Source organism: Pantherophis guttatus, chromosome 1, assembly GCF_059756535.1.
Source record: "Pantherophis guttatus breed Tessera chromosome 1, ASM5975653v1, whole genome shotgun sequence".
Lineage (NCBI taxonomy): Eukaryota > Metazoa > Chordata > Lepidosauria > Squamata > Colubridae > Pantherophis > Pantherophis guttatus.
The window spans coordinates 209,881,706-209,892,893 of NC_142063.1; positions in this window are offsets into that span (position 1 = coordinate 209,881,706).

Sequence of the window (11,188 nt, forward strand, 5' to 3'; positions counted from 1 at the left end):
AAACCTGGCTTTGGTGCCAGCCCTTGGTTTAATGCATTACTGTTTGTCTAGGGCCGCCATTTTGTTTGATTTATGTTGTTTATAAGAGGTCGGTTTGATGTTTTACAGGTAGTTTTCGACTTACAACATTTCACTTACTGACTGTTCGAAGTTATAACAGCACTGAAAAAAGTCACTTATGACCATTTTTCACACTTACAACCATTGCAGCATCCCCATGGTCATGTGATTTACGTTTGGATGTTTGACAACTGACTCACATTTATGATGGTTGCAGTGTCCTGGGGTCACGCAACCCCCTTTTACGACCTTCTGACGAGCAAAGTCCAGTTTCACAGGCTTCCCAGAGTCCATTAAAGTTGGATAGCTAATAAATCTAAATAAATGAATGAAATCCACAGATTATATCTAATGTTGATTTCACTGATGATCTCTTTCCCAAATCGTTCAGGAAAAAGAAATAGTTTCCACCTCCAAGGAACTTGTCCAATGCAGCAACCTTCTCCAAACTAATGACATTCAGATACCCTGGGATTATAGTTCCCAAAATTACCACCAGGGTTGTACCTATAAGGCTGGGTCATCTGGGAGCTGTAGCCCCCAAATTCCAGGGGTCCAGTTTGAGTGATGCTACTGTGACCATATAAGGAAATGTTCCCATATTCAATAAATGTAGGGGTGTGTGGAGAGAGAGAGAGAGGGAGGGGGGAGAGAGGGAGAGAGGGGGAAAGAGACAGAGAAAATAATCCTCTGTTATTAGTTGGGAAAAAATATTAAAGGAAATTGAAGGTTAACAAAAGGGTATAGCACCAGTAGTTATATACCACCAAAACATTGCGAACCATAGACTAAAGCATATACTATATTTATCACGGCAAAAGAACTGATGTTTGTCAGAGGGAGGGAGATATGATGAATGGATTTCACAGCATCAGAAATGACTACTTTATATGGCAATAGAAAGGGAAAGGAGATCCATTTCTGAACGGCCTAGTGTTTTCACAAATGAAGTATATGTAACGGAAATTTTTATGTGGAAGCAAAAGAACGTGGCTGTAATGGCCCCCCATAAAAATAATAAGCAAAATGAATGGCCTTCTCGTTGCAGTTTTCTGTTATTATGAAATAAATCTGTAACCGCTACAGTTGTGTCTGACATGATTTTGCTTCAAAAACTATTAAAACAAATATAATAACTACTTTTCATTTAAAAATAAGGAGTGTACAGATTTTGAGCCAGAGTATAGCATACCTTTTGTGCTTTCAAACAAGGTTGAGCTAAAAATTCCTCCCCCTCCTTTTCTGATGTTTGGCAAAATTGGAAAGTTAAGAGACAAACGGGTGCCTTAAGCTTTGCACAGAATTAATTTACTTTTTTAAAAACCCACCCCCTCCCCCCTCCCCTCTCCATTAAACCAAAAATCCTGGGACTATCTGTTGTTTGGAATGCAGTTATTGACCTCACTCTATCCTGATTTAAATGATGCTTTGTAATTTTCACATTGTTACAGTTGGTCACACTTTCAGCCAGATGTTTAGAATGAATTTGGCATTTCTTATCTGGCTATTTGTTCTTTGATGAACCTATGTAGAAGTTGTTGTTTGATGGTATTAATTTCAACATCATGGGGGTGTTCCAAATAAAGCTGCCTTTTGCAATTGATGATGATGATGATGATGAATTCTGTATTAAGGCTGCCTACTAAAAGGGTTAAAAATAGGGGTGAAATGCTCCCGGATCAGACTGGATCGCCGAACCACAAGGAAAAATTGCTACCGGATCAGTAGCAATCACCGCCCGGGTGTCATTGCTTCCTGGTTTTAACCAGGAAGTTTTTTTTTTTACCTTCTGCACATGTGCAGAAGGTAGAACCGGTAGTAAAACTGGCAGGAGGCTTCGCCCACCGACCCTGATCTCATCAAAATGCTTCTGCGCATGTGCAGAAGAGTGCGCGCACGGCCCCACTGCAAACCAGTAGTAAAGGTAAGTAGAACCTACCCCTGGCGCAGAAGGTGTGTGCATGCATGTGATGCGCACGTGCAAGCGAAGTGAGTGAGCATGTGTGTGTGTGGTGCATGCATTTCCGAACCGGTAAGTAGATTTGGTTAAAAATATCAAAGTACACATAACTTATCAAGCGGCATTTGTCAAGGTTGAGCTGCCTCATCTTTGTAAATGAAAGGAACCCTTCTTCCTATCTTTCTTGACTATGGATTATCTTCCTATAAAATTTATAGTTCTCATACTGCATTCTGTTTACGTTAGTGTATCTATAAAACTATTCTACTGGGAATATTCTCTGACAAAGCTTGAACTGGCTAAAGAAACAGGTCTCCTATCTCCTGTTAGGAGGCAGAGGGAAATAGCCATCCTGGCCACTTGTAACTGCATGCATAAACTTCTACTTTTTGGTAGGACCTGACAGGGCCATCTGAAACATTTTATAAATTAACCCATGCTAAGAGGCCTAAGAAGACCCAAAAGACTGGATTAGGACAGGTCATTATGGAGAAAACCTAAGTCAGGGGTGTCAAACTCACGCCCCACAGGCCAGATGCATCACGCACTAGCCACGCCCACCCCCATTTTAGCAAAGGGGGGAAAGTCGCGATACATCACGTGATGACAACTCCTGATCTAAGTGGTGTCTAAGAATCAACATTGATATTCAATCAAACTAATTTAAATAATAATGCCATTTATCAGAATCTGGAAAATATGCTCTTACTCTCGTCCTCCGGAACAGCATCTCTTCAGAAATCCCATCTGATGATATTCAAAAATCATCATTCTATTTATGAAATAGGCGCAACCACTATGCTATATGACAGATTTGTATTGCGCAGTGATGACTAATAAAGTTGATTTCAAATTCCAATGTCATACATTTCATGTAAATGATGGTGTTGGAAGTAGTCGGGCTTCCCCGATGTGGCATCCCCTAGACATGTTGGGATTTGGACTGCTAGTATTTTAATCTCTGGATAACACTCCACCCATTTTTAACTAAAAGCTTTTGTAAAAAAAAAAAAAAGTGCTCTGCCATCTGACATAAGAGAGTAGGGCAATGTAGTGCAGAGACTTTGGGGTATCCTGTGCACAATCAAGAGGTCTCAAGTAAAGACATAGCTGGTTTAAAGAGTTGCATACTGATATTCTACCCCTAGTCCTTTGTTCTGTTTATACACACACATACACCTGTTAGTGCTGTTCATATTTCATACACTGAATCCCTATAAGATGGTCTTCAATAAAGATGGAGAGTTAGTGGATGCCTGTTGAAAGATGTTTTCAATCTTGACAATATTGAACTATAAGGGAACACAGAGCAGGGTAACTGGAGATGGTCTTGGTATTCTGGCAGGTACTTATAAGAGAGAAGACAGTTCTTATATTGTGTCATGCTCTTCTTGTCAGATTAAATGTGTCTGAAGCTTCCCAGAAACTTGACACACCACAGCTAGGAAGGAATCATTATTGATATATCAGAACTGATGCCATTTCTAACATTTTATTGCTTCTGACACTTATTGCTATTGCTCCTTAAAATGTTTTGGGCTTAATAACACTGCCTTTTCCTTCTGCTTTTTCTACTTTTCTGTTTTATGTTTTCCATAGTCCATGCCAAGAGACAGTTGCTTGTTGTCATTCTCTGAATTTCTTGTTCTGGGGAACTCAAACTTCCATCTTCTCTCTCACACTTATGGTTCTAGACTATTCCAAGTTTTAAACTTCAAAATCTGTACTTTGAATTGCACCCAGAAATCTTCCAGTAGCTATATTTTAACCAGATTTCATTTATGAATTAGACTTAATGGCAGCCTGAGGAGAATAATCATAATTACATGAGAATACCAGATGGATGTAATCAGAGCCAAGGCTGACAAATGACACCATGGCTATGTTATTACTCCCTATCCATCCAGAAGGATTGCTGAGTTTTTAAGAAACTGATTTTTAAAAATAATCCTATTCAGGGACATCAAAACCCCCAGTCAATAATTCCTTACTTTTTTTCTGGATTAAACTGCATTTTGTTTGCTTATTCATTTCAGTCTAGACAGGGCCAAACATGGAAGGGTCATAGGTATTACCTCTTTATTTTAAAAAAAAGGTTTTAAAAAAGTCCTTGTATAAATCTTAATTCCTGATAATTATAAATGCATCCAAACTGTTTCCTATATCAGAAAGGAAGCAATTTATCACTGCATTTTTCTGGTGATGTTTTCCAATCTGTCAGTCTATCTCATAACCCAAATATTCCCTGGAGGTCTTCCACCCAATTTCTAACTAGGACTGCCTCTATTTAGCTTCAAAGCTCAGATAACGTTAGCTTGGTGCTAGGGCTGCTCCTATGCCTGAGAAATATGCCTGAGGTTATATAATGAGGATTGCCACAAACTGCTCATTCTTCAGAAAAGAGCATTTCAAGTGAACGAGTAATTTAAGTAAATGGAATTAAACATTTTTTCCCCTCCCCAAATCTTCTGTTCAATCCTATACAGTGACATAACTGATGAAAATTATATTCTCTCATTATCATTCTACCAAAGGGTGTACTCATTACATAGATTTTTTTTTAATTTGCTAGCTATCCTGAAATAATTAAGAAACACCAGTTCCTTCAAAGGAAGTTTGTTTTCAATTATCCTTCTCATTCTATATGCACAAAAAAATTGAAGGTAAAAGGCCTGCATATAAACCTCCAGGCAGGAGGCCCAGACCAATTCTCCAATTTTCTTCTCTTCATTGAACACCGAACATGGGCGAAGACCTTTCAGATTATTCAAAGGGATAATTAATAATCTATTTGCCTAAGATGACTATAAAAAGGTAAAGGTTCCCCTCGCACATACGTGCTAGTCGTTCCCAACTCTAGGGGATGGTGCTCATCTCCATTTCAAAGCCGAAGAGCCAGCACTGTCCAAAGACTTCTCTGTGGCCCTGTGGCCAGCATGACTAAAGGCCAAAGGCGCACAGAACGCTGTTACCTTCCCACCAAAGGTGGTCCCTATTTTTCTACATGCATTTTTCACGTGCTTTCGAACGGCTAGGTTGGCAGAAGCTGGGACAAGTAACGGGAGCTCACCCCATTATGTGGCACTAGGGATTCGAACCTCTGAAATACCAACCTTTCGATCGACAAGATCAGCGTCTTAGCCACTGAACCACGGCATCCCTCTAAGCTGACTATACTTATTTCTAATTCAGTAAGTTGTTGTCTCCCCTTGATTTTTCTATAATTTTTGTCTTCACAATAACTCCCTTTTATTTAGAGATTTTGTTTCATTGGTATAATAAAAGAATTCCTCATTAAAACCCCGTATACAAAACTGCCCAATTATTCACTTACCTGATGCATTTCAGGACTGGCCCAAAATGTATTACACCTGAATTTCTGGAGACTGGACAAAAATCAAGTTCCCATTTTTTTTCTTCTTGGAGTTGAACTGAAGGCAGAAACCCTGAGCAGAATGCTTAAAAATTCCTCTGTTGGGTACTTCAGGAAATTCAACCTAATGAATGATAGTCTCTCATGTCCATAGCAACCTTTACAAGAAAGAGTCTGCCAATGAGTTTTTAAACTATTCTTTGTAACAGTTTGTAACACAAATGTTTTATGATTAAACCAGGGGTGGGTTCTACTTACTTTTACTACCGGTTTGCAATGGGGCCGCGCGCAGAAGCATTTTGATGATGTAAGGGTCAGTGGGCGGAGCCTCCCACCAGTTTTACTACCGGTTTTATAGAACCGGTGTGAACCGGGGGCAACCCACCTCTGGACTAAATGGGATAACCCTAAACTTAAGCCCTTAGAAAATGAGTTTTAAACTTGAAGGACAGAAAAGCTTCTATACTTCAATAAATGTAGAATCTCCCCAATTCATACAATACCTAGGCAAGCAAAAGCAGAGGGAAAATGTCTCATAAAGTCATAAAAATCTCTTTCTCCGAGCATGGAGAACCCCAGGACCAAGTTATCATCTGAACAGTCTCAAAATGAACAGCAAAAATTGGAATTGCACTTGAGCTAATTTCCCCCTTAAATTGCCATCAGAAATAATATCCCTTCTTTATTTGATGAGCACAAGACATGTTTGTGAAACAGGGGCCCTTTGTAACTATATAGAGAGCAGTAGTTTTACACTGCCTTCTCTTTACTACTGTCAATATCAATTGAACCTCACACAACAGTGCTAATTTGTCTCACGCTGACCCTCACTCCGTAGCTTGTAAATATACCAAAGTGTTAAGATTTTGTTATGCAAAGTATTCTTCTATGAGTCATGAAAGGTCCCCTTGGATTTTATTTGCACATTTTGACATTCAATTGGCACATACATATACTATTTGAATTAACACACACTTGCAGTCCACAAGCTGTCTGATAAAATCCCAGCTTAAATGTTTTATCTTTGTTAATGGCATTTACAACGTGCTAAAGTAACACTGATTAGTGACAGTTCTTGAAGTTCAGAAATGAAAACTGAGTTGGTTTTATTGAGGCACCTCAAGGTGTGACTCCGTGGATTCAGCATCAATTTGATACCAAATGTTTGACATAAAAGAGTAAATAAGAGCAGCATGCCAAAATATGAAAACAGAATATTAGGTCTGAAAGGGTAACAAGCAGGGCATTAGGTAAAAGCTAATCCTTTATTCCAAAGGTAAGAACTGTGATCATGGATGTGATTGAATTTAACAACAATAATTGATTAAATTAATTTCTAGAAATGGTGAAATCCACATTCTTTTACTACCGGTTCTGTGGGTGTGGCTTGGTGGGTGTGGCAAGGGAAGGATATTGCAAAATCTCCATTCCCACCCCACTTCAGGGGAAGGATACTGCAAAACCCCATTCCCTCCCCACTCCTGGGGGAAGGATATTGCAAAATTTCCATTCCCATCCCACTCTGGGGCCAGACAGAGGTGGTATTTGCAGGTTCTCCAAACTGCTCAAAATTTCCGCTACCAATTCTCCAGAACCTGTCAGAACCTGCTGGATTTCACCCCTGATTTCTAGCCATATGCTATATTTATTTCCCTCTTGTTAATTACCACCTGAATTCATTTTGCTTCTTTTATAACACTGCAGTCCAATCTGGTGAATAGATATAAAGCAATCTACACCTCAGAAGTCACTTTATATTAGTTTAAACATCATAGTTTTGTCTGACGAATTTCTGAATGAATGCATTCTTCCAACATACAAGATATCAGTCTATTATACTACATAAAGAATCCCACCGATCTTTGCTTTCTCATCTCGAAAACAACAGTAAAATAGGTTAGGTGGGGAATAGGTGGTCCTTCAATTATTAAAAAACCACAGTTCTTAGCAGCAGGAGCTAACAAAGCCAATGTTAAGGGAAGCTGTGAACTAATTTGCTATAATGTCTGTAGGATCAGAGTCCTGATAGAGATGTATTTTATGAAGCAAAGGTTTTTAAATAAGCATAGCAAGTTGCTGTGAAATCCTCAAATATGACTGACACTATTTCATTAGAGGTGGGCACCAACATTGCAACGCTATTTACAATTGGATTACTGTGCTCATCTCCCATTTTGTATACACTGGCATTCCCCACTATCACTGACAGAGCAAGTTACTGTTTATACACAGAGAGCAAACCCCACTGCCTTCTAGCTCTGAAGATGATACCTGATCAGGTAATGAAATCTCTGCAAGAAAACAAACAACCTCAGAGAGCACCAAGGACTCCACAGTTCAACCCTGAATTTACATATATTATCTTCTAGTGGTAACACTGGCATAATGCACTGAAAAAAATATTGAAGAACAGTCTCTATCTCAGATCTATGTAGGGACCAGATTGGAATCTCAATCTACCAGAAAAAGTGGAGGAAAGGAAGGAAAAGAACAATCAATTACTGACAACCAAGGTACGGTAGGGAAGCCAACCTTTCTCAACCCAAACACATGAGCTATAACCCCCATTATTCCATCAGACGTGGTGAATAGGGTGATGAAAATTGTAATCCAACCAACATAAATGTAGGACATTTGATGTGGGAAGAGTGTCCTAGAACAGGAGTCCCCAATACTCAGATCACGTCCTCTTATTGGGCCACAGCACCTTTGGAACCAAATATGCAAGAATCAGTTGAGTGTGCACGTGCGGCTCTATTTGCACAAGTGCACAAGTGGCATGTATGTGTCCCCGTCACTCACACAAATGGAGTTGCACCAGTGGTGGTATTCACCCGGTTCTATCCAGTTTGAGCGAACTGGTAGCGATGGCTGCGGGAGGCTTCGTCCACCCGCCCCGACATCATCACGTCCCATTTTTTGATGCTCTGCGCCTGCACATGTGCGGATGTGGCATGCATGCTCACATGTGCGAACCGGTAACAAACTAAGTACATACCACCCCTGAGTTGCACTCACGCATGTGCGCCACCATTCACACAGAAGCATCCCTTCCCCCTACCCCTATCCCTTCCCACCAAGCTGGAAAGATTGGGGACCACTATTCTAGAGTGATAGAGGGAATTTATGATACTTTAAGATAATTTTACCGTGACACTATGCATTTTTATTCCAAAATAAATCCTATAACTTTCTGTGACAGTCTTTTCAAAGTACAGTAAGTCTAAATTTGCAGTTTAGGTTTTAACTCCAAACATTTCTCTGAAAATCCCCTTGAATTCAGGAGGGGGGGCATATGGATATGACTCCTAGAAGTTCTAATTGCGTCAGTGATGAAATCCAAATTTATTTACTACCGGTTCTGTGGGTGTGGCTTGGTGGCCATGGTGTGGCTTGGAAGGTGTGGCTTGGGGGGTGTGGCAGAGAAAGGATACTGCAAAATCTCCATTTCCACCCCACTCCAGGGGAAGGATATTGCAAAATCTCCATTCCCACCCCACTCTGGGGCCAGCCAGAGGTGGTATTTGCTGGTTCTCCGAACTGCTCAAAATTTCTGCTACCAGTTCTCCAGAACCTGTCAGAACCTGCTGCATTTCACCCCTGGATTGCGTGCAATAGAAAAGCAAAATATGAAGGTGATGAGTTTAATTGTGGTTCAATCCATAACACTGCTCCCTTTACCTGCAGATTAAATTGCTTTCCAAAAACGAAGAAACAGTGCCCTTTATAACCCTCTTTTACTTTTGAGGAAAAAGAAAAGGAACTTAATAGCAGATCTAATGATTTGCCCAAACATGCCTTGTAAAGGTATGCTTGGAACTATAAAGATGTTTCTTAATTGTGATGAATTGCATAAAAATACAGCTACATTGGTTCCTTCCTGTGTTTGTGGGGCTCCAGAGCCCTGCAGCTCATAACTCTGAAGAGATCAGGACAGGTTTGGTCAAAGGTAAAGACAAAAAAAAAGAAGAAGAAGAAGAAGAAGATGCAATTTAAACAGTATTGCAGTGCAGCCAATGGGAACTTTGTCAAATATACACACCCATACCTGCCCACCCACAAAAGCAGGAAATCATAAAGTTATTTCCAGAAACTATTGCTGAAATTCTGGGTATGTTTGGCAGATGCCCAGCTGCAGCAGCCCAGTTACTGCTTAGCTGCTAATTTTGGCCTTTGCTTCCATCTCAGCAGTCTGAACAATTCAGGCTAACAGTAAATCCTACGTAAATCGAGCAAGGGCAGAGTGCTGCCTCTGTTTTTAGATTTCCAGTTTCTTCAGTGATGCAGACCTAAAAGAAAATGCACCAGGTCAGGAAAACTCCTCAGGTACAGTACCTTGAAACTGAGTGCTAATACCTTCAAATATTTTAATGTCTGTAGTAATCCCTGCATATCTCCTTAGCTATCTTCCATTTAGTCACTAATCACTTGACATTTAGTACAATATATTAACTTCTGGCATCATCCAGACCTTGAACTGCCTTCAAATTTCCTATTAAAGGGTTGTTGTAAATCACAGGTAAAGTGGTTACCAGCGACATAGCTGGCAACATTTAACATGCCTTTTGCAATAGATGGAACGAAATCCAGACCATTTTTTCCCCTCTCAAAATGTAGCCAGAGTTAACATTATCCTTATACATAAAACTAAGAGTCGCTTGAAATAATGCATTTACCTATTATTGATTTTGATTCCAATATATTTCTTCTTTCCACATATAAGTTCAAATAGCAAAAAAATTAATTTAGTGTGATTCACAAATTGGTATCACAAAACTCAATTGGTGCAAGTCTAGCATACAGGTAGTTGAGTCTAGTGCATGCACATAGTTGCCATAGGGCCTTTAAACACTAGTTGTCATTTGTGCAAAATGGAGAAAAGGAAGATTTGGTCTGAGGAAATCTCAGAAAGAGCTCGTTTTGAAGAACTTCAAAAGAATACAGGAGATTGCAGATACACTTTGGATATGGGTTTATCCTCTTTTACTATTATACAGTACAGTACTAAAACTCCCTTCTTATGAACGTGAAGTCCCTGTACAGGGTAGAGTCAGGATGATTGGGATGTTGCTGAAGAATTTATTGGCTGGATGCCCTTCCTGACACCTATGCAGCGTTTGCAGCAGAGATTTTTTTCTTTGCGCCTAGGAGAGAAACATCTGAAGCTATTTAGGATTGAACTCTCAACCTTCCAAGTGGGAGGCAAGTGTCTTCACCACTAGACCACCATGCTGCTCATGAATACTATACAGTATTTCAAATACTATACAGCACAGGTGTCAAACTCGATTGTGTTACGTCGCATGTGCTCACATTTGCAAACTGGTAGCTGTTGTGGCTCCATTACCTGAGCCTGTGTCATCGGCAGGAGAGGACTCCGAGAGTGAAGGAGAGGAGTTGGCAAGGCCTCCCTCTCCAGGACCCTCCTCTCTGGCAATGCCTTCGGTGTCCGCCGAAGAGCAAGAGATAGGGCTGGGGCCAAGCACGTCCACGCAGCCACAGATGGACAGTGATGAGGGTAATGAGTCTTGGCTGGATCCACGCCAGCATCGCAGAGATAAGCACGCACAACAGAAGAAAAGGTGTGCCCGAGATTGACTGAGTCACTGGACCACACCCCACAGGATATAAAAGAGAGCGTGGTGGCCAGTCAAACCTTCTGACGAACAAAGCTGAAAGCTTCCACACCATTCTGCATTGCCGGACTTTTGCTATAGGCTTTGCTGGATTATCTCTGGATTTGATTGACGCTGTAATTATTGAGCTGTTTCTTTTGATGTACCAGAAGTGGGGAG